We start from the raw sequence: 24,656 nt of genomic DNA on the forward strand, positions 1-24,656 counted from the left end.
AAACTATAAATGACTCTTCGGGGGTTCAGTTTATTTATAAAAATCAGCAGTTAATCATCTTTAATTCAGAAAGAAAGCTGATGATTGATATATAGGCACTGTATATTTTATAAAGAAAGAGGGATCTTGTGTTGTTATAGAACATAGAACAGTACAGCACAGTACAGGCCCTTCGGCCCACGATGTTGTGCCGAACCTTTTCCGAAACCAAGATCAAGCTATCCCACTCCCTATCATTCTGGTGTGCTCCATGTGCCTATCCAATAACCGCTTGAAAGTTCCGAAAGTGTCCGACTCCACTATCACAGCAGGCAGTCCATTCCACACCCCAACCACTCTCTGAGTAAAGAACCTACCTCGTACATCCCTCCTATATCTTCCACCACAAACCTTATAGTTATGCCCTCTAGTAACAGCTACATCCACCCAAGGAAATAGTCTCTGAACATCCACTCTATCGATCCCCCTCATCTTATAAACCTCTATTAAGTCGCCTCTCAACCTCCTCCACTCTAAAAACCTTTCCTCATAAGGCCTACCCTCCAAACCAGGCTGCATCCTGGTAAATCTCTTTTGCACTCTTTCTCGTGCTTCCACATCCTTCTTATAGTGAGGTGACCAGAACTGCACACAATATTCCAAATGTGGTCTCACCAAGGTCCTGTACAGTTGCAGCATAACCCCATGGCTCTTAAACTCAAACCCCCTGTTAATAAAAGCTAACACACTATAGGCCTTCTTCACGGCTCTATCCACTTGAGTGGCAACCTTCAGAGATCTGTGGATATGAACCCCAAGATCTCTCTGTTCCTCCACATTCCTCAGAACCCTACCTTTGACCCTGTAATCCACATTCAAATTTGTCCTACCAAAATGAATCACCTCGCACTTATCAGGGTTAAACTCCAGCTGCCATTTTTCGGCCCAGCTCTGCATCCTATCAATGTCTCTTTGCAGCCTACAACAGCCCTCCACCTCATCCACTACTCCACCAATCTTGGTGTCATCCGCAAATTTACTGATCCACCCTTCAGCCCCCTCCTCCAAGTCAGTTACAAAAATCACAAATAGCAGAGGACCCAGCACTGATCCTTGTGGTACACCGCTGGTAACTGGTCTCCAGTCTGAAAAATTTCCATCCACCACCATCCTCTGTCTTCTATGAGATAGCCAGTTACTTACCCAATCAGCCAAATTTCCCTCTATCCCACACCTCCTTACTTTCTTCATGAGCCGACCATGGGGGACCTTATCAAACGCCTTACTAAAATCCATGTATATGACATCAACTGCTCTACCTTCATCGACACACTTAGTTACCTCCTCAAAAAATTCAATCATTTGTGAGGCAAGACTTACCCGTCACGAATCCGTGTTGACTATCCCAGATTAAGCTGCATCTTTCGAAATGGTTGTAAATCCTATCCCTCAGGACCTTTTCCATTAACTTACCGAACACCGAAGTAAGACTTAACCGGCCTATAATTACCAGGGTCATTCCTATTTCCTTTCTTGAACAGAGGAACAACATTCGCCACTCTCCAGTCCTCTGGCACTATCCCCGTGGACATGAGGACCCAAAGATCAAAGCCAAAGGCTCTGTAATCTCATCCCTTGCCTCCCAAAGAATCCTAGGATATATCTCATCTGGCCCAGGGGACTTATCGACCTTCAGGTTTTTCAAAATTGCTAATACATCTTCCCTCAGAACATCTGCCTCCTTCAGCCTATCAGACTGTATCACACTCTCATCCTCAAAAACATGGCCCCTCTCCTTGGTGAACACTGAAGAAAAGTATTCATTCATCGCCTCTCCTATCTCTTCTGACTCCATGCACAAGTTCCCACGACTGTCCTTGACCAGCCCTAACCTCATCCTGGTCATTCTTTTATTTCTCACATCAGAGTATAAAGCCTTGGGGTTTTCCTTGATCCGACCCGCCAAGGACGTCTCATGCCCCCTCCGAGCTCTCCTAAGCCCTTTTTTCAGCTCATTCCTTGCTAACTTGTAACCCTCAATGGACCCAACTGAACCTTGTTTTCTCCTCCTTACATACGCTTCCTTCTTCCTCTTGACAAGACATTCAACTTCTTTTGAGAACCATGGTTCCTTCACTCGGCCATTTCCTCCCTGCCTGACAGGGAAATACCTATCAAGGACACGCAGTATTTGTTCCTTGAACAAGCTCTACTTTTCATTTGTGCCTTTCCCTGACAGTTTCTGTTCCCATCTTATGCTCCCTAATTCTTGCCTAATCGCATCATAATTACCCCTCCCCCAATTATAAACCTTGCCCTGCCGTATGGCCCTATCCCTCTCCATTGCAATAACGAAAGACACCGAATTGTGGTCGCTATCTCCAAAGTGCTCTCCCACAACCAAATCTAACACTTGGCCTGGTTCATTACCCAGTACCAAGTCCAATGTGGTCCCACCTCTTGTCGGCCTATCCACATATTGTGTCAGGAAACCCTCCTGCACACACTGTACAAAAACTGCCCCATCCGAACTATTCGACCTATAAAGGTTCCAATCAATATTTGGAAAGTTAAAGTCACCCATGACAACTACCCTGTGACCTCCACAACTATCCATAATCTGCTTTGCAATTTCTTCCTCCACATCTCTATTACTATTTGGGGGCCTATAGACAACTCCTAACAACGTTATATTGTATCATGTGTAATAGACATACCAGGAGGACTTCAAACACCTGAAATTAGGATGAGAAAATATTACGTGATTCGCCCATATCGTTGAAGAATTGCTTGTATCCTGGTTCAAAGGTCATTAAAGAAAATACATCAGATTTATGAAAAATACTTACATTTTCGGCTACAATCTCATTTAATAAAAAACAGATGGCGCATGAAAGAAATCATTTTACTTGAGCAGCCAGTTGTGAGCCTTTATGAGTGAAAACTGTAGCACTACGTCTATAGTTATGTTTTCATTGAACCTTTGGCCATTTGGATCACAACACATGAGCTTAAAAGGAAAAAAATAAATCTGCTCAATTGAAAATGCCATGATGTACACAAGAATAGCATGGGCACAGATGGATATATCGATTGTCAGTCTATGCTGCACAAATAGTGTGGGAGTCCATGTGCATTTTAATGTTGTTTGCTTACTTGCAAAACGTTGTGGCGGTGAAATTGTTCCACTGAGGCTGTTGCCAGTTAGTCTATTAAGATGCAAGACTATGGTTGTTCAATTTGTGGTCCCAAATTTTAAGAAAATGTCGAATGGTAATAATCATTGTGTTCCCAGTACGTCATTAAAATTCAAACTAACACTGTATAAATTGCAACACAACAACCCACCAATGATCATAGCATTAGAGTGAACAGTTTGCAGAATTGGAGACCTCTTGGTAATTAACTTGACTGTTACATTGCACATTCTGGTGAATAATGTTTGTGTAACAAGCTAAGCAGGAATATGAGCTTACATGAGCTTTAACCTAATGACTTGTATATGTTTAAACATTTTAGATGTATTACATATGGTATAGAATTTGTGGAAGGAAGTGCCATGCTGTACTATACCTTAAACACCGATATTAGATTTATGATTACACTTGACAAAAATGGGATTTTTTTCTCCTAGAAGTAATTTGTCAACTTGAGTGAAAGCAGCAATACCAACATTAATACAATTAGAATAGGAAACAAATGTGAGAGAGGTGTGAAGTGACACAAGATGTATAAAGGGAAAACAAATTTCTGTATAAACCTACAGGTGAAACAGAGTAAAATTTAAGAGTAAGGTTAAGAGTGGCCAGGAAAGCTAAAATCGAAAACCATTCCCATTCACCATGTCACCGCAAGAATGGAGAATTTGACATTTAGCCAAATCTCCAATCACACCAGTGGGATCAGAGAATCCCAATCATAAGAGTCATAGAGGTTTGCAGCATGGAAACAGGCCCTTTGGCTCAATTTGTCCATGTCGCACTTTGTTTTAAAACCCCTAAGCTAATCCCAATTGCCCGCATTTGGCCCATATCCCTCTATGCCCATCGTACCCATGTAACGATCTAAATGCTTTTTAAAATACAAAATTGTACCCGCCTCTACTGCTACCTTTGGCAGCTTGTTCCAGACACTCGCCACCCTCTGTGTGAAACAATTGCCCCCCTGGACACTTTTGTATCTCTCCCCTCTCATCTTAAACCTGTGCCCTCTAGTTTTAGACTCCCCTACCTTTGGGAAATGATATTGACTATCTAGCTGATCTATGCCCCTCGTTATTTTATAGACCTCTATGAGATCACCCCTCAGCCTCCTACGCTCCAGAGAAAAAAGTCCCAGTCTATCCAGCCTCTCCTTATAACTGAATCCATCAAGTCCCGGTAGCATCATAGTAAATCTTTCCTGCACTCTTTCTAGTTTAATAATATCCTTTCTATAATAGGGTGACCAGAATTGCACACAGTATTCCAAGTGTGGCCGTACCAATGTCTTGTACAACTTGAACAAAACATTCCAACGTATTCAATGTTCTGACCAATGAAACCAAGCATGCCGAATGCCTTCTTCACCACTCTGTCCACCTGTGACTCCACTTTCAAGGAGCTATGAACATGTACCCCTAGATCTCTTTGTTCTGTAACTCTCCCCAATGCCCTACCATTAACTGAATAAGTCCTGCCCTGGTTCAATCTACCTAAATGCATCACCTCGCATTTGTCTAAATTAAACTCCTTCTGCCATTCGTCAGTCTATTGGCCCAATTGATCAAGATCCCGTTGCAATTGGAGATAACTTCCTTCACTGTCCACTATGCCACCAACCTTAGTGTCATCTGCAAACTTACTAACCATGCCTCCTATATTCTCATCCAAATCATTAATATAAATGACAAATAACAGTGGACCCAGCACTGATCCCTGAGGCACACCGCTGGTCACAGGCCTCCAGTTTGAAAAACAACCCTCTCCAACCATTCTCTGGCTTCTGTTTACCCCAGTCCAACGCCGGCATCTCCACATTCTGTCAAGAAGCCAATTTTGTATCCATTTAGATACTTCCAAACCATAGAACCCTACAGTGCAGAAGGAGGCCATTCGGCCCATCGAGTCTGCACCGACCACAATCCCACCCAGGCCCTACCCCCACATATTTACCCGCTAATCCCTCTAACCTATGCCTCTCAGGGGCAATTTTAACCTGGCCAATCAACCTAACCCGCACATCTTTGGACTGTGGGAGGAAACCGGAGCACCCGGAGGAAACCCACGCAAACATGAGGAGAATGTGCAAACTCCACACAGACAGTGACCCAAGCCGGGAATCGAACTCGGGACCCTGGAGCTGTGAAGCAGCAGTGCTAACCACTGTGCTACCGTGCCACCCCTGGATCCCGTGAGATTTAATCTTATGCAACAACCTACCATGTGGTACCTTGTCAAAGGCCTTGCTAAAGTCCATGGAGACAATATCAACTGCACTGCCCTCATCTACCTTCTTGGTTACCCCTTCAAAAAACTCAATTAAATTTGTGAGACATGATTTTCCATTCACAAAGCCATGCTGACTGTCCTTAATCAGTCCTTGCATCTTTAAATGCCTGTAGATCCTATCTCTCAAAACACCTTTGAACAATTTACGCACCACAGATGTGAGGCTCACTGGCCTGTAGTTCCCAGGCTTTTCCCTGCAGCCCTTTTTAAACAAAGGCACAACATTTGCCACTCTCCAATCTTCAGGCACCTCACCCGTGACTATCGATGATTCAAATATCCCTGCTAGGGGACCCGCAATTTCCTCCCTAGCCTCCCACAATGTCCTGGGGTACACTTCATCAGGTCCTGGGGATTTATCTACCTTGATGCGCTTTAAGACTTCCAGCACCTTCTTCTCTGTGATGTGTACACTCCTCAAGACACCACTATTTGTTTCCCCAAGTTCCCTAACATCCATGCTTTTCTCAACAGTAAATACTGATGTAAGGGACTGAGGAAAATTTGTGGGGAAGACGTTTACCAGTGTTCTTTGTCCCTTGTGGGTTTCAGTGTCCTGTTTGCCGAGCGGGTGCTGTGAACAGGATGCTGTTGGTTGAGTGATGTGGGCTGGGCCAATGGGATTGCTCTGGGGGCGGGAGGAAAAAAAGGCGCCAGGAAGTGAAGCAGCTGCAGAGCTGAGGAGGGAGTGTGCAGAAGAGGGACAGCCACGTTTTTTGAAGAGAAGCTTTTCAGAGGCAGTAAAAAGTCAGTTCGAAGTGAATCTTTCTCAGGTAGAACTGCTTGGTTTTTTATGACTGCCAAGGAGGACAGCCTTCAGCGCACTGGACCTGCGTTACTACACAGATAGCTCGCGGCACCTCTGCCTCGTGTGCTTGCTCCATCATCTTCCCTCTCGTAGACCCGTCTGGACTGTGTGTGTGTCACTACTATCAGACAGGAACGGTAACAGAATGTGGTTTTCTTCAGATGGGCCCCAACGTTTCAAATTCAAAGTGCTTGGTGATATTCTGAACATTTCTCAGGTTGAAACTGTTAATTGGAAAATCTTCAGTTGGGATTCTTTACTTGTTCATATCTGCTAATTATATTTATTCTTAAATTTTTTTGTTATTCCGTTTACCTTGTTGTTCCAAACCTTTTCTCATTATAAGGTTTATCTCAATAACATTTTTGGAGGCACCGCGCTAAACATACTCAAATCCTTTTCATGCAAGCCTGTACTGGCATTTATGGGTAAACAGGAAATTTAGCCAGCTCACCATCAACTGCTAGGAATTCAGGATCCTGTAAATCGAACAGTTAAATAGTAGCCCCGTATAGTGATCAGCAGGGGGTTACACTGATGAGAAATATTCATTTAGGATCTCACCCATCTCTTGTGGATCCACACATAAATGACCTTGTTGATCCTCAAGAGGCCCTACTCTCTCCCTTGTTACTCTTTTGGCCTTTATGTATTTGTAGAAGCTCTTTGGATTCTCCTTTGCCTTATCTGCCAAAACAATCTCGTGTCCCCTTTTTGCCCTCCTGATTTCTCTCTTAATTCTACTCCTACAGCCCCTATACTCTTCAAGGGATTCACTTGATCCCAGCTGCCTATGCATGTCATGTGCCTCTTCTTCTTGACCAGGGCCTCAATATCCCGAGTCATCCAGGGTTCCCTACTTATGCCAGCCTTGCCCTTCACTCTAAGAGGAATGTATTTACCCTGAACTCTGGTTAACACACTTTTGAAAGCGTACCACTTACCAGACGTCCCTTTGCCTTCCCACAGACTCCCCCAATTAACTTTTGAATGTTCCTGCCTGATACCATCAAAATTGGCCTTGCCCCAATTTAGAATTTTAACTTTTGGGCAAGACCTATCATTCTCCATAGCTATCTTAAAACCAACAGAATTATGGTCACTGGTCCCAAAGTGATCGCTCACTAACACGTCTGTCACCTGCCCTTCCTTATTTCCCAAGAGGAGGTCAAGTTGTGCCCCCTCTCTAGTCGGGTCATCCACATACTGAATGAGAAATTCCTCTTGAATACACTCAACAAATTTCTCTCCATCCAACCCTCTAATACTATGGCTGTCCCAGTCAATGTTGGGAAAGTTAAAATCTCTGACTATTACCGCCCTATTTTTCTTGGAGCTATCTATAATCTCCTTACATATTCGCTCCTCAATTTCCCGACTATTTGGGGGCCTATAGTACAACCCCATCAAAGTGATTTCCCCCTTCTTATTTCTCAGTTCTACCCATATATACTCAGTGGCCGAACCCTCGGATATATCCTCTCTCAGTACGGCCGTCATGCTTTCCCTAATCAAAAGTGCAACTCCCCCTCCTGTCTTACCTCCTGTTCTATCTTTCCTATAGCATCTGTACCCTGGAACATTGAGCTGCCAGTCCTGTCCCTCCCTTAGCCATGTTTCAGTAATTGCTATGATATCCCAGTCAAGGGTGAGGTTGGAGAATTCTGGCCAAGTCAAGATTAAAAGGAATATAATGACCTGAAAGGGTTTCATGGATGCGAAGTCATTGTCATCATCAGTCCCACGAAACAGGGATAATATTGACGATTTTTGTGTTCTTAGGTGACTCAGCAGGCCAATGCTGGAGCTGCAAGTCTTTGGGCAGAGAGGACTAGAGTTTTGCTGAGGAAGGTAGGTTTCCAAGTTTGTGTTCTGCTCTATGCCCTATCTCTGCACTTATGTAACTTCTTGACAGCATAGTCTATGCAGTTTGTTTCTGACTGTTGCGACGTGTTGGATGAGGTGTCGCAGCATGGCACAGTTTGTGGCATGTTCCTCCCAAGCACTGATGTCAATTCCCTTTCACTGAGGCCTTTAGAATAACCCTAAAATGTTTTCGTTGCCCTCTTTTTAGCCAGGTGCCATTTCTAAGTTGTAAAAAGACACTTATTTGGCATGTAGATGCATGTCCAGATTGGTGGAACTGATTTTGCATGATTCTGGTTGCAATGCTGGAGGAATTGACTTCAGAAAGGATGTTGGAGTTTGTTCACCTATCTTCCCACTTACGGAGACACAGGTGGTGGGAATTCTCCTGGAGATGCTTTTGATCGGTGACTCAGATCTCACTGCCATTGAATAGGTTGGTGACAACAACAGTGTTGCAGATGAAAGTATTTGTCCTTTTATTTGACAGAAGCAAGTCATTTAGAGTATCTGTCATCCTTTGACCACTTAATATCATGTTGCCATTAGGAATCAGTGATTTTCCTGTTTCCATGACAATTTACTTCCTATTTTCATCCTATCTTGGCAGCTACCTTTGCTTTAGATCCGGTTGTCCAATTTTTGGAAGGCTGCACTGTTACGGGTTATTCTGTGCTGGACCTCTTCTTCAATGTGTGCTTTTTGAGAATGGTAGTATTTTTTGAGAAAGGAAATAAATTGTCACGGAAACAGGAAAACCACTGATTCCTAATGGCAACTTGACATCAAGTGGTCAAGTGATGACAGATACTCTAAATGACTTGCTCCTGTCAAGTGTTCATAGAAGAAACCAAGTATTTTACAAAATATGAAACTTCCAAAGAGAAAGAAGGAAATATTAAGATTGAGAGATAAAACAAGAAGACAGTGGACAGATTGAAAGCCCTGAAAGGATAAAAGTCACTCACCTTAGTTGAATTGCAAACAAAACTATTTAAGGAAGTAGCTAATGTAATCAGTCAAATCTTGGTCTGCAGCTTCAGGCAACCTTTGCAAATAGGATAATGTTTGTAGGTTAAAGAGTACACAGGATAAGAATTTCTAGACATAACAAAACAAGGTCCAACTATGCGATAGATGAGGGAAAGGCAGTGAATATTGCAGACATGGACTTCAGTGAAGCCTTTGACAAGGTACCTCACGGTAGACTGGTACAAAAGGTGAAGTCACACAGATCAGAGGAGAGCTGGCAAGATGGATACAGAACTGGCTTGGCCATAGAAGATAGAGGGTAGCAATAGAGAGGAGTGCTTTTCTGAATGGAAGGCTGTGACTAGTGGTGTTCCACAGTGATCAGTTCTGGGACCTTTGTTGTTCATAGTATATATAAATGATTTGGAGGAAAATGTAGCTGGTCTGATTAGTAAATTCACAGATGACACAAAAATTGGTGGAGTTGCGGATAGTAAAGAGGATTGTCAGAGGATACAGCAAGATATAGATCGGTTGGAGACTTGGGTGGAGAAATGGCAGATGGAGTTTAATCGGACAAGTGTGAAATAATGCATTTTGGAAGATGCAATGCATGTAGGTATTATACAGTAAATAGGTAGGACCCTTGGAAATATTGATAGGCAGAGAGATCTAGGCATACATGTCCACTGATCACTGAAAGCGGCAACGCGGTGATAAGGTAGTCAAGAAAGCATATGACATACTTGCCTTCATCGGTTGGGGCATTGAGTATAAAAATTGGCAGGTCATGCTGCAGCTGTACAGAACATTAGTTAGCCTCATTTAGAATATTGTGTAGAATTCTAGTTGCCACACTACCAGAAGGATGTGGATGCTTTGGAGAGGGTACAGATGAGGTTAACCAGGATGTTGCCTGGTCTGGAAGATATTAGTTATAAAGGGAGGTTGGATAAACTCGGTTTGTTCTCACTGGAACGACAGAGGTTGAGGGGTGACCTGATGGAGGTTCACAAGATTATGAGTGGCATGGACAGAGTGGATAGTCAGATGCTCTTTCCGAGGGTAGAAAAGTCAACTACTAGGGGACATAGGTTTAAGATGTGTGGGGAAAAGTTTAGAGGGGATGTGCGAGACAAGTTTTTTTACTTAGCGGGTGGTAAATGTCTGGAATGCGTTGCCTGGGGAGGTGGTGGGAGCAGGTCGATAGCGGCATTTAAGGGACAGCTAGACAAATACATAGAATAGGATGGGAATGGAAGGACATGGACTCCGTAAGTGCATACGGTTTTAGTTTAGGCAGGCTTTGTGATTGGCGCAGGCTTGGAGGGCCGAAGGGCCTGTTTCGTGTGTTGTACTTTTCTTTGTTTTTTGTTATGTCATCTTTTACCATCTTTTTGGTTGCAATATGCAACACTATTGGAGTTGTTGAATAATCATGGCAGCCATTTTTTAATATTGGGAAGTTAGGCACCTGACTAGAGGTCAGAACCTCAGAGGCAGCTGTGACATTTAAAGTTGGTCCAAGAGGGAGCATAACAAAATTTACGTGAGTTGAGTCAGACCCCTCGCCTCCTGCACTCTCCCTAATCTTATTGCTTATAGTTATGCAATAGATGGAATTTTTCACTTTGGTAAGTTGCAGTCAGAGCTGGAATAGGCTTCAAAAACATTTGAGGTCTCCCAGCTGGGTCTTATGAAACGTACACTCTCCAAGTCAAAGCATGCACGTCCTCCCTCGAAGAATAATGTTCCTGCACTTATGCTATCACTTGATGTCGTGCTGCGGTAAAGTAGAGCCTATAGTGGGGCATTTGTCAAGCAGCATTTCTTGCAGAATTAAAACCTCTGTTTGGCAGACAATAATTAGTGGGTGGTAGATCTGCACCCTCATCAGTTAGCACTAAATCTACCATCCACAGCACTCCTCTCCCAGTCTGTCCATGCTTGTATGTTTGAGTTGAAATCCAATGAGACAGTTGTGGGCTTAATTGCATTCTATACACTCCTGAACACCACATTACAGCAGACAGTTTTCTTTGTGTTATTTTACTATGTTAACACAAAAATAACTTGGCAATCTGCATTGTATAAGTTCTGGTGTTTGAAACTCCTCTTGCAGACATAGAACTTGGAGTGTGTTGTCTCTGAGGCATAAAACATAACACCATGTAATATCTCTCATGGGGTGGAATTTCCAGCCACACGCATCCCAAGACCGGAAATTCCCGCCTGAGGTCAAAGGACCTTTAAATGGTCCGTCAAATTTTCTGACCCGCCTGCTACGATTCCCGTGGCGGGCGGGACTAGAAAACTTACCCCATGATGTCTGATGACTGTTAACAGCTCAATATTCAGGATATTGTGTTTAGGTTTTGTGAAAAGCAAGCCAATATTTTCTTAATTTCTACTTCCTTTCAGACCAATAAATTAAAGGGCTACCAAGTAGCCAAGAATTTGCAAAGAATTATTTGGTTAAAAAATAAGAGTTATTGTATTTTAAGAAATAAGAGAACTGTTCAAAATTTTTTGTTGAAACAAAATACTAATTTGAATCTACTTTCTTGTACTACTTGCCCAAAATCTAAAGGTAACAGTACCATAAACAATTCAGCTGTCCAGATCTGTTTTCAAATTTGGACCAAAGCCTTCATTAAAAATGCAACACCAACTTAGAATTCAATTTGAACACATTGGACAGAATTTCATGCACTTCCCCAAAGTGAATTTGGTGGCGCAGGGGCAATTAATTGGGTGGGAGGGTTGCAGGTCAGACTCTGAGGCCCACATAAGGGTCTCATCTCACTGCCATTGATATGAACCTAACGATGGGAGGCGATCTCGCCTTGCAGGGAACATGACAAGCAAACCTGTGTGGGGTTACTTGTGAGGGAATGGTGGTGTGGGTTCCTCATTCAGATACAGTGCTTGATCAAAAGATGCAACATCAGTGAGGGGTGGCCTATTGAGAGCCACACCCTGCCCTTGCTGCCAACCTACCACCCTACCTCCTCCACAACCCCCACCTCATGATCCCATTCCTGCCATCAGTAGCTGTGGCCTCGGATACAATGGCAATCCTAGGCCTTGGATGGATATTGTACTGGCATCAGCCACTGCCTCCCTGATAGTGCTGCTGTTCAATAGGGCAGTTCTTGGTGAGGAGGACAGATAAGTCCTTGGTCCTAGGTAAGGCCTGCTGTTGTCCCGAAATGAGGAGGTGGAGCTCTCGCTACTCTTCAGCCAGCAGGCAAGATGTCACCTTCATTAAATACCATCCATGTATTTGAAAGATTTCTCTATTTCAAAAGATTTTATGAGATACATAATACTTCTATGGCACTTTTCTGAGTTAACACTCTATCCTGTCCCTTCGAAATTCTTACAGACCTGAAATAAACTAACATTATTTTATTCAGCATAACTATTTGGAGAAATAGAATCCATAGAATAGAATCCTTACAGTGCAGAAGGAGGCCATTCGGCCCATTGAGCCTGCACCGACAACACTCCCACCCAGGCCCTATTCCCATAACACCACATATTTACCCTGCTAATCCCCTTGACACTAAGGGGCAATTTAGCATGGCCAATCAACCTAACCCACACATCTTTGGAGTGTGGGAGGAAACCGGAGCACCCGGAGAAAACCTACGCAGACATGAGGAGAATGTGCAAACTCCACACAGACAGTGACCCATGGCCAGAATTGAACCCGGGTCCCTGGTCCTGAGAGGCAGCATTGCTAACCACTGTGCCACCATGCCACCCACAAATACCTTTGTGCACTGTGTCTTGGCATAGTAATGTGATCCCTAAGTCACGTGACCTCTGATGTCATTCCTTTGTGAGAAAAGGATTTAGACAGGAGCTCTTTACCCACCATATGGAACATGGTGTCAGGAGTGTGGAGCTGAATTTGAATGGATGCTGATAGCAGTAAGATATCCAGCTACTATAAGAAATGACAGAGAATAATTAAAAATTCAGTCTGCAATTTTGGACACGACATTGACTTCTGGGTGAGTCATTTTGGCTTTGAATATTGCAGTACCAGCACTGATGTTGATGAAGGTAGACTTGAGAATGAATTGAAAATTCCTCCAGTCACTGGTCGAACTGTGAAATTGCCACAGAGTTAAACAAAAATCCAAACAGATAAGAATAACAACTCTGTTGTTATTGTTGGGGAAACAGTGATACAATCTTTACTGCACCCTAGATCTCAGGAGCAGAAAAGCCAGTCTTGTGAAATTTTGGAGAGCTTGAAGACCCATTTTGAATTCTCTTCGAATGTTATTTATGAACTCTGTGTTCAGCAGCAGAGCTCATATTCACTACACTGGGATATCTAGCTAAATCTTGAGTTTGAATGACTGAAGGACGATCTGATCAGAGATAGGATTTGTCTTCTGTACAAGGGATCCCACTGTGAGGGCACATTTACTGAGCGAATAGAAACTTACTCTCAAGCAAGTTATTATTTGCACAAGCTCTGAAGTGGTCAATCATCAGCTGAAGAGTATTGATGGGTGAACTAATGAGGTTTCTCATTCTGCTGAAAGGCAGTTCAGGCCTTCCAAGCACAAGACAATGGAGAAAAGCAAAAACTATTTACAAAAGGACCAACAGAAAGATCAAGGCCAGAATATTGGATGGATATATTACAGAAGATACCACGCAAAAAGATAAGCATGGGGAAAGCAGTGACCTAACTACTAGAAGTTGAATCATTTTGCACAAATGTTTTGCTGGGAAGAAGAAAAACATTCATAGAAAGGTGGTTGTTGGAGGGATGTCAGTGATGATTCTGTGAATTGCTCTACACCTGGAACAGGTTGGCACCCTCAAATCCCAAGATAAAAATTGTTTGTGACTGTTGGAATGATGACTGAAGAAGGAGAGCATCATGTTGATGTGAAGTGTCAGCTAGAGATTGATGCTACATGCGACATCATGAGCTTCACAGACCTGTAAAATTGCTCAAGGGGGTGACCCAAAAATGAAGCTGAAGGTAAAGTTGAGGTTGTATAATGGAACAATGTTCACCCCAAGAGGACAAATTCAATTGGGAGCGATTGCAATGGGAGAAAGAAGATCTGCAGTTCTGGATAGGAGACTCTAAGCAAAGTTCAACTCAACTGAAACAACTCAAAAGCTTGGACTACTAACCGGCCACATACCAGAAGGGATCTGCAGCATTTTGAAAAGTGCCTAACCATTGACCGCTGAATAGATCCTCACAAAATACAAAGATAGGTCTTGGATGAAGCTTGGAGTAGACCTCTTCACTCTCTTGGAACTGACTATGTTGTCACTGTTGACTACTATTTAGACTACTGTGAGCTAGACCAGTTGACATCGAGGGATGCCAGTATGTCGCAGCGTGCTTGAATGCATAGAATGCCAGTTGTCATTGGCATTCCTGACAATGTGATGAGCGACAATGGCCCTCAGTTCACAAGCCAAGAATTCAGGCACTTTATGAATGATTGGGAAATTCAGCACTACACATCATCTCCACACTGTCACTGGCCAAATGGAAAGGTCAAGACAGAAGTGAAAATTGCCAAAGGCATTATCAAAAAACCAAGTACATTCAGCATAGATGTGTACAAGGCAATCTTGAAGTGGGGAAACACACCTTTTGAAAGCATGGAAAGTAGTCCACTCAAGTGACTAGTATGCCACACCCAAATTTCACTTTGATAAAGCAACAGAATTGTTGCCAGAGTTGCGGATTGGAGAGCTGGATAGAGTGCGAGCATTAATGCACTCAACAAATGTCAGCCACTTGGCAACTTGGAACCTGTGTAAAGTAGTTGTCAACTCAATTGAACTCAGTGATGGTGAATGACCAGATATATTGTTGGAATTGCAGATCATACAAGTAACCATGGAAGTTGTGTGTTCGCAGCAGATACCTGGTGATGATGAATTGATTTTGCCAACTGAACAAGGAACAGACCAACCAGACGTCAAATGCTCCCCATCAAGTTTAACGGATGAGCAGCAACACTTGCCATGTCAATGTCACTCCATGGAGAGGCAACACCGAACTAGGAAACACCCAGATGAACAATCAAGAACAACCCGCATGCATACAATTAGGAGGTCTGAAAGCCAAAGATTATGGAGGCGATTCCCTGACCTCACCGCACCTGGCACAGATTGCGCCAATCCCGGAGAATAGCATGTGGGCCTAAAAATAGTTTTCGCGGCCGGAGCCAAACAGTTTGCGATCATCTCAGCATCTTTCCAATGGCGCAAACCAGATCATGCCCAGAAATGACACGAGGCTGATTTGCATATTGACTGGATTTCAGTCTCATTAGGAGGTTTGGCACATGATCTTTCCCCCCGCCCGGAATGCTCCCACCTCTCCATCTGGGGATCACGCTGGCGTGAGTCACTACTGGTCTCCACTAGTTGAGACCTGGCATGATGTCCACACTGAGGGGCTTCAAGGCCATGGAAGCACTGGATTGACAGGGGCATGGCCAAGAGGAGCCCATCTGGCACACTGGCGGGGAGGCAACCAGGCATGCTGGCAGTGCCAGTTGGGTACTGCCAGTTTGCCAGGGGCAGCACCAAGGGGATAGAGCCTATGACAGGGGGACTATGCAGGTGGTCTATGATGGGGAGTGCATCATGTCAGGGGTCCTGATGGGGGTCCTGATGGGAGGGCATGTCAGAGGTCACGATCGGGGCCTCTATGCTGATGACCCGTCAGAGAGGGGTTGGGGGAACATGCCGTCAATGAGGGGAGAGGGGCCAGATGACTTTGAGGGGACGGAGAGGGGATTTTCCCTGTGCATCGTGAGATTGGGGCACCCATGCAAAACGGTGCCCAAGCGCTCTGAAGCCAAGTTTACCATGCATTTAGGCACCACCCCCTCCTCCCTCTCCATACTGGTGCGCAACTCACTACTCTCCAAAGAAGTGACTGAGTGTGGGAGGATTATAGTTTATAGACTATTTAGTTTATTTATTTATTAGTCACAAGTAAGGCTTACATTAACACTGCAATGAAGTTACAGTGAAATTCCCCAAGTCACCACAGTCCGGCGTCTGTTCGGGACAATGCACCTAAGCAGCATGTCTTTCAGAATGTGGGAGGAAACCGGAGCACCCGAGGAAACCCACGCAGACACGGTGAGAATGTGCAAACTCCAGACAGATAGTGACCCAAGGCGGGATTTGAACCTGGGTTCCTGGCGCTGTGAAGCAGCAGTGCTAACCATTGTGCTACTGTGCCGCCGCACGATTGCAGTGTGGCATGCGCCTGAGAGACTGCCGCTCCTGTTTTTTACCAACAACTAAGAGTGCAATGCATGTGTAGAGATGAAAGGAAGACAGACTGGAATGAACAGTTTTTGGTTCGCAGGTGATGAATTTCTCTTTAGGCTGTGCAAATGTAGCTGCAAATTATGGTGCATGCAACATGTTTCTTTTATTAGGAGAAGCGGGATATATGAAAAAATGTATTTGCATATTGTGGCGTATTATGTCATCTGGTTTGCCATCTGATGTCATTCCTCTGAGAAAAGGATTCAGGCAGAAGTCATTTTACCCACCACATGGAACAACCACCAACCAAAAAAACCAACTGATTTGATGTTAAAGGTTAATATGAGCCCTGATTATGAAAGCCCAGTAATGCATCACACTGATTTAACGCTTTGAAGATAGTGCATCTTTTGCAGTCAAAAAAATATTTAAGGACTTGTCTTGTACCTTGTACCTGTTAACTTCTAGGGTTTATTGCAAGTTACGATCAGGACAACATTTGACACTCAAGACACCTGTGGAATACTTTGAGTAGGTTTAGCAGCAATGTACTCTGTATAAGATGAGAAGGATTATATGCAAAATGAACACTGTAAGGCTCTTTCCAAAGTGCTTTAAATCAGAGATTTCTTTCGGTTTGTCAAGGGCACAAAACTCTTTGATGAATTATATGAAAGAATGAATACAAATATAAACTTAAGTCTGCAGCAAATATTTTTAGAATTGGAATTGCAAGGCCTGTTCGAAATAAACCTTATATAGGAGGTGGCCTGGGACATTAGGAAACCAGCACGTGGAAGCGGTTTGGTGTGGAGATGAAAAATGATAAAGGCAAGAAGCCACTTGGAGGAATAGTGCACAGGTCTCCTAACAGCACTAACACAATAGGATAGAGTATAAAGGAAGAAATAATGGGAGATTGTCAGAAAGGTATGGCAATAATCATGGGGGATTCTAATCTACAAATTGACTGCTAAAACTAGATGGGCAAAGGTAGCCTGGATGAGGAGTTCATTGACTGTTTTCAGGATAGTTGATTAAAAACAGCATGTTTTGGAACCAACCAGTGAGCAGGCTATAACTAGACCTGATATTATGCAACAAAATAGGATTAATTAATTACATTGTAGTGAAGGCATTCTTCGGTAGCAGTGATCAAAATTTGATTGAATTTTACATTCATTTTGAGGGAGAGAAGAATGAATCCAAGACTGTATTTTATACTTGAGTAAGGACAATTATGAGGGCATGAAGGCAGAGCTACCTAAAGTGAACTGACAAATTAAATTGAGAGAGAGGTCAACAGAGATGCAGTGGCAGACATTTAAAGGGTTGTTTCAGAATACACAAAATAGATGTATTCCAATGAGAAAGAAAAAAATCCAAGGAGAGGAACCATCATTACAGGTTAACTAAAAAAGTTAAAGATACAGTCAACTCTAAAGAGAAAACATATAATTGTGCAAGGACAGGTGGGAAGTCAGAAGATTTGACAAGAGTATAAAAATCAGTAAAGAGTGACTGAAAGATTAATAAGGAGGAATAAGTGAGAGAGAAAGCTAGCTCAAAATAGCTACAAATACAAAGAGTTTTGAAGGATATTTAAAAAGGAAAAAAATTAACAAAGTGAACATTGTTCCTGTAGAAAGTTGAGTCTGGGGAATTAATAATGGAAAATAAGGAGATTGCTGATGAATTGAACAAGTATTTTGTATCGGTCAAGACTGCAGAAGATACAAGTAACATCCCAAGTAACATTCCTGTAAATCAGGAACTGGAAGGGAGGGAGAAACTCAGGAAAATTACAATCACCAGGGAAGTAAGTGGTACAGAGCAAATTGTTGGAACAGCACACTGACAAGTCCCCGAGTCCTGATGGACTGCATTTTAGGGCCTTAAAAGAAGTGGCTTGTGAGATAACTGATGCATTTGTTTTAAATTTTAAAAGTTCCCTAAATTCAAGGAAGGTTCCTTAGACTAAAGGATAGTGAATATAACTCCTTAATTCAAAAAGGGAGATAGACAGAAAAAAGGAAACTACAGGACAGTTAACGGAACATCTGTCATAGGGAAAATATTGAAAGCTATTGTTAAAGAAGGTATAGGAGGGCACTTAGATAAATTCGAGGCCGGAAGTAAGTTGTGAAGAGGACACAAAGCGGTATAGATAAGTTAAGTGAGTGGACAATGATCTGGCAAATGGAGTATAATGTGGGAAAATGTAAAATTACCCATTTTGCAGCCTGCATGAATCACAAAAGTTTAGGATGCATATACAGCAAGTAATTCGGAAAGCTAACAGAATGCTATTGTTTATTGCAAAAGGAATTGAATACAGAAGGAGGGAGGTTATTCTTCATTTGTACAGGGCATTGGTGAAACCACATCTGGAAAACTGCACAGTTTAATTAAGAAAGGATGCATATGCGTTGGAAGGAGCTTAGAGAAGGTTTACTAAACTAGTACATGAAATGGATGGGTTGTCTTGTGAGGAAAGGCTGGACAGGCTAGACTTGTGTCTGCTGGAGTTTAGAAGAGAAAATGGCAAATTGATTGAAACATGTAAGGCAGAGGTAGACAAATTCTTTATTACCCTGGGGATGAAAGATTATTGGGCGGAGGTGAGAATGTGGAGTTGAGGTTATAATCAGATCAGCCATTCTCTTACTAAATCGCAGAGAAGGCTCGAAGAGCCAAGTGGCCTACTCCTGCTCCTTGCCGATTGTGGAAAATAACAAGACGGAAGGCAGTGTGACCCCTGTGATAGTGGGGTGGGTGAGCTATGCAAAAGCCCATAGACTTCGGCGGGACTGGAAGATCCCACTGGTGGTCAGTGGTATTAACGTGGGAAAACACATCATTGGCAGGCTGGAAAATCCCAACCTTAGACACCATGGATAACAGAGGCACACTCTGCAACATCCTCCTTTAACATCTGGGGACTTGTTTGAAAATTGGGTGCACAGTTCCACAGACTACTCAAGCAAAAGCTTGACTCCATCATACTTATAGAATCGTGTCTTTCAACCAGTGTCCCAGACTGCTCTATCACCATTCCCAGTATGTCCTATCCCATTAGCAGGACAGATTCTCCAGAGGTGGAAACACATAGATAGGGAATGATGCTGGGGTTCTCCAAATTAACTCTGGAGCTCATGGAGTCTCATGGCATCAGGTTAGATCTCCTGCTGATTATCACCTACTGTCCTCTCTCTGCTGTCCTCCATATTGAACATCATTTGGAAGAAGTATTGAGGGTAATAAGAACACAGAATGTATTCTGGGTGAGGTATTCAGTGCCCATCACCGAGAATGGCTTTGTAGAACAACTCCTGATAAAACTGACTGAGTTCTGAAGGGCTTAGCTGCTATACTGAATGTGGTTGGTGGTGAGAGAATCAACATGAAGGAAATACCTGTTTGGCCTCACCTCACCAATCTACATCTTACTGATGTATCTATATACCTGAGTCTTGATAGGAGTGACCATCATAAATTCCTTGTGTTGAAAAAATTTCATCTTCACATTAAGGAAACGCTCCATGTTATATGGCACGACTACAGTGCTGAATGGAAGAGATTCAGAACAGATCTAGCAATCAAAACTAGGCATCTTTGAGGTGCTGTGGCCCATCATCAGCAGCAGAATTGTATTCCACCACAAACTCAGCCTGGAATATCCCTCACTTTAACATTACCATCAAGCCAGGAAACCACCCTGATTCAACAAGAAGTTCAAGAGAGCATGTATGGAGTGGCATCAAGCATACCTAAAAATGAGGTGCTAACCTGGTGCAGCGACAACACTGCATTCATGCAAAGTAATGAAAAAGCATGCTATAGACAAGCTGAGCACTGCACAACCAAGCTCTACAGTCCTGCCACATACAGTGATGAATGACAAAGGACAATTAAACAACTGACAGGAGGAAGAGACAGCAAGAATATCCCCATCATCAATGATGGCAGAGCACAGCATGTGAGTGCTAAAGACAATATAGAAGTGTTGGAAACCATCTTCAGCAGAAGTGCTAAGTGGATGGTCCATTTGGGTTTCCTTCAAAGTCTCCAGCAGATTCACACCACATGATATCAGGCAACAGCACAGCAAATAAGCGAAAGCTATGGACCCTGACAACATCTTGGCTATAGTGCTGAAGTCTTGTGCTGCAGAACTAGCTGCTCCTTTCGCCAAGCTGTTCCATTACCACTACAAGACTGGCATTTACCCGATAATGTGAAAAGCTTCCCAGATAAGCCCCTGTCCAATAAAGGCAGGACAAATCCGTAACAGCACATTACTGTCCCATCAGTTTACTTTCTATCAGAAGCAAAGTAATTTAACATTATGTCAAGAATGCTATCAAATGGCATTTTTTCACCAATAACCTGCTCACTGATGTTCAGTTTGGGCTCTACTTGGTTCTAAACCTCAATCCAAATATGGATGCAAAAGTGTTGAATTCCAGAGGTGAGGTGAAAGTGATTTCCCTTGATCTCAAGGCAGCATTTGACTGAGTGGCGTTTAGGAGCCCTGGTAAAATTGAAGTCAATGGGTGTCAGGCAGAAAATGCTCCACTAAATGAAGTCCTACCTTGTACAAATAAGGATGGTTTTGCTTGTCACAGGACATCACTGAAGGAGTGTCTTCGGCCCAACCAGCTTCAGCTGTCAATAAACTTCCCTCCATCATAATGTCAGAAATGAATAGCTTCACTGATGTTTGCACAGTATTCAGTTCCATTTGTAATTCTTCGTATAATGAATCAGCCTGTGTCCACAAGCAACCAAACGTCAACTTATTCAGGCTTGTGCTTATAAGTGGCAAATAACATTTATGCCACACAATTACCAGGCAATTATCATCCTTTACAAGAGAGACTCTAACTTCCTCCCCTTTTTTTATTAACCCTTTTACTTCTTTTCAGTTTGGGGCCCCTAAGATATAGAGAACAAGTGATTTCCCAGTTAATGTTCACCACCTGAACACAATTAAATACTCAAATTACTTGACAATTCATATTTGTCTTTCAGATTTGACACAGTTCAGAGGAATCATAATATTTTCAATAAAGTCAGATTCATAATGATCATTTTCACTTTTAAGTATGGAAATATGCAATACCCAAGACAATGTACAATGTAGTATTTCCCTTCAATTTATTTCCAAAGAGAAACTGGTGTTACAAAAATGTTCCTTTATTCTTAAAGGGGTATTAAATGCTCCTCCAGATTGCAAATTGCTTCTTTCTTAATTGAAAAAGTATCAATTTATTTGATGGATTTTATTTGCACAATCAATATTTTCAACCCTCGACCAGGATTTTTTGATTCGATTTGGTTTGATTTATTATTGTCACATGCATTGGTATATAGTGAAAAGTATTGTTTCTTGCGTGCTATACAGACAAAACATACCGTACAAAGAGAATGAAAGGAGAGAGTGCAGAATGTAGTGTTACAGTCAAAGCTAGGGTGTAGAGAAAGATCAACTTAATGCAAGGTAGGTCCATTCAAAAGTCTGTTCTTGAGTCGGTTGGTACATGTCCTCAGACTTCTGTATTTTTGTTCGCTTCAGACACAACAATTTCGATGTTTTCTTTGTTGGGCACCCAGTTTCCACCCCATAAACTTGAGTTTGTCTAAAGTTCTGCTGTCTATATACTTCCCATTAAAAGGAGGCAGTTGCTTAGAAACGATGGAGGCTTGCGTCTGCAGGAATGGTGATGGGGCTTAAGATCTGGTGAAACCTGGAAGTCGCAAATCTCAATAGTAAGATTGTGACTTCTGATTTTTGCTACCCCTTACTGGTGACATAATCAGGCTGTGGGTGTGAATCTGATTTAAATAAATTTCCAAACATCAGCATAATAGTGAAGACCCCTCCCTCATTGTATGTAGAGCCCTAGGCATATTTTCAAATCACACAGACGTTACATCTCGGCAGTTTTGATCGGGGGTGGAAGGGGGGAATGCCAAGTCCGATCACTGACAGAGTGTGGTAAGGTCTGGAGTGAATCATGCCATTCTTCTTGCTGGAACCAACACTCTGCCATTTTTTGATAAGATTTTACCCAATGCTGTCAACAAATCTTTTTGTGAAATTGGTGTTTATGACATATTGCAAAATTTTCAGTCTCACAATATTCAAATGAACACAGTATGGAAACTTGTGAATTTGAAGGAACTTTATTAGTACGCTCTATTCAGGTCGCATTATCACTCGAGTGAATGTTTCACTCTGGCAGATGAACATTCAAGTTTCTCAGATTAAAGAAGATTGTGATAGCATGTAGGTTAATTAAGTAATCTGTTTAGGTTGAGAATTATTTATGGTTAGGCAGGGATGCAAGAAGACAGCTGTTCATTGCCATTTTTTTACACTTACTAATGCCATTCCAGTCTTTTCATCAGCTGCAGGTGTCAACTTCTAATTTTAATTTCCTGTTTTTGCCATCTTTAATTTTCACCTAAAGCAACAGCAAAAAGCTTCAGGATTTCTACTCCTTTCTGTGAAGTATTAACATATAATGCACTAAGTCATGTGGAGAAAAGTGGAGATGTTTTGAAGCTTTCTACAGCATTAGCTTTTAGAGAGCAGAATATTGTGCTACATCTGATATTCAATGCTTCTCTGCAGTTTCCCTCCTGACTTTACCGTTTAGGTTCATATAAGGTTTTGCTCCTTCCTCTTGGCACTGAAGACCTGGATTTAGCCTCTATTGGTTAGTTCATTGTATCTTTTGAAACTTACCGTCACATTTCAATATTGTCTAAGTTCCCCCCAATGCATCAATTTCCTTTAGAAGTGAAGGACATTATAAATTTGGACAAAACAGGCTTTTGACAAGGAAAAAGCAGAAGTGATCAGGTTCTTACATTGACCACCTGAATTGAAAATGGTTTTCAAAGGAATCTCAGAACAGGGATAATCTTCCATGACCTCACTGCAGCGTACAATATAGTTTGGCATGTTGGCTTGTTTGTCAAAATATCAAGAGTTTTCTCTTGCTGTGTTATGATGCCATTGAACTGCTACTCCGGGACAGTTCAGGGTTCATTTGGATGACTGCAAGAAACTAATGCATGGGCTACTGCAGAGGTGTGTCTTAGCTCCAACTCTGTTCAATTTGGTGAGGGAAAGTTGACAGGAGAGAGAAATTGTATTTAGTGGTGGTATCACAGTGGAATGGAGGATGATGATATGTTGAATGTGGAGGCTGATTAAGTGGAAAGTGAGATTATGGTGGGGGGGAAGCCTATCATGGGACAGGGTGAAAGAGGCGACAGCAGATGTGCAGGAGCTGAACGGACACAGTCAAGGGTCCTTTCAACCTTGATGGTGGAATCTTGGTTGAGGGGAAAGGAAAGCATATCAGAATCATTTGTATGGAAGATGGCAATGCCAGGTTAGATGTAGATGTAACAGAAAAATTGGGAAAGTAGAATAGAGACTTAACAGGAAGTAGGGTGTGAAGAAGTATATTCAAGGTAGCTGTGGCACTATTAGGCTCAGAATGGAGATGGGTCAATAGCCTATCCCCTGAAATCGAGGTGGAAACATCATAGATGAACCATGTAAATGCGAGGAAAGGGGTTGGAGACAAAGTTGGTGAATTTTTCCAGTTTGGGGCAAGAGCCGGAAAAAGTACCAATACAATTATCATTGTACCAAAAGAATAAGTCAGCTGAGGAAACCTGAGTATGATTGGAACAAAGAACATTTCACAGATCCCACTAAAGGACAGGTGTTGGTATGATCCGTTCTAGTCCCAGATGTAGAGAAAGTGAATGGAGTCAAAGGAGACAGATGAGCATGATGGTGGAGGATGAGGATTGTTTGAGCCTCCATTAAAGGAGAAATGGAGAACAGTCAGGCTGGGGGATGGAGACCTCAGGGGTTTGATATCCAAAGGGGAAAAGGAGATGGCTCAGACCAGGAACTGGAAACTGAAAAGCACAGAAAGTCACGTGCATAGGTGGGATGGAACTGCACAGGGGGAGAACAAATAGAGTTACAAAAGCAAGAAACCAGTTCTGTCTGTCATGAACAGGTTGAAACAATCAATCTACTGGGCAATCCTGATGTGGATCTTGTGAAGGAGGGAAAAGTGGACTCTGATGAGTTGCGAGATTATGAGGTTGGAAGCTGTGAAGTTAAAATCTCTCCAGGAGATGAAGTTAATGACTGTTTTGGAAGTGATAGTTTGGTGTTCGCTTGTTCACTGGGAGGTAGCTGAAGGTGTCAGAGA

At 42.6% G+C, this 24,656-nt stretch overlaps 1 protein-coding gene across 8 annotated transcripts in view; it reads left to right on the plus strand.

Moving 5' to 3' along the window:
- The window catches only part of fhit (fragile histidine triad diadenosine triphosphatase), a 1,076,873-nt gene that overhangs the window by 162,012 nt on the left and 890,205 nt on the right, over positions 1–24,656 (plus strand). For 5 of the 8 annotated variants that reach the window (XM_078209536.1, XM_078209533.1, XM_078209537.1 and 2 more), the window contains one exon: positions 8,059–8,127. The exons of the other annotated variants lie outside the window; for them this stretch is intronic. The gene's annotated coding sequence lies outside the window, so the exon portion shown is untranslated. The remainder of the gene's footprint in view (positions 1–8,058; positions 8,128–24,656) is intronic. 8 annotated transcript variants of the gene reach the window in all.

This window comes from Mustelus asterias, chromosome 3 (genome assembly GCF_964213995.1).
Source record: "Mustelus asterias chromosome 3, sMusAst1.hap1.1, whole genome shotgun sequence".
NCBI lineage: Eukaryota > Metazoa > Chordata > Chondrichthyes > Carcharhiniformes > Triakidae > Mustelus > Mustelus asterias.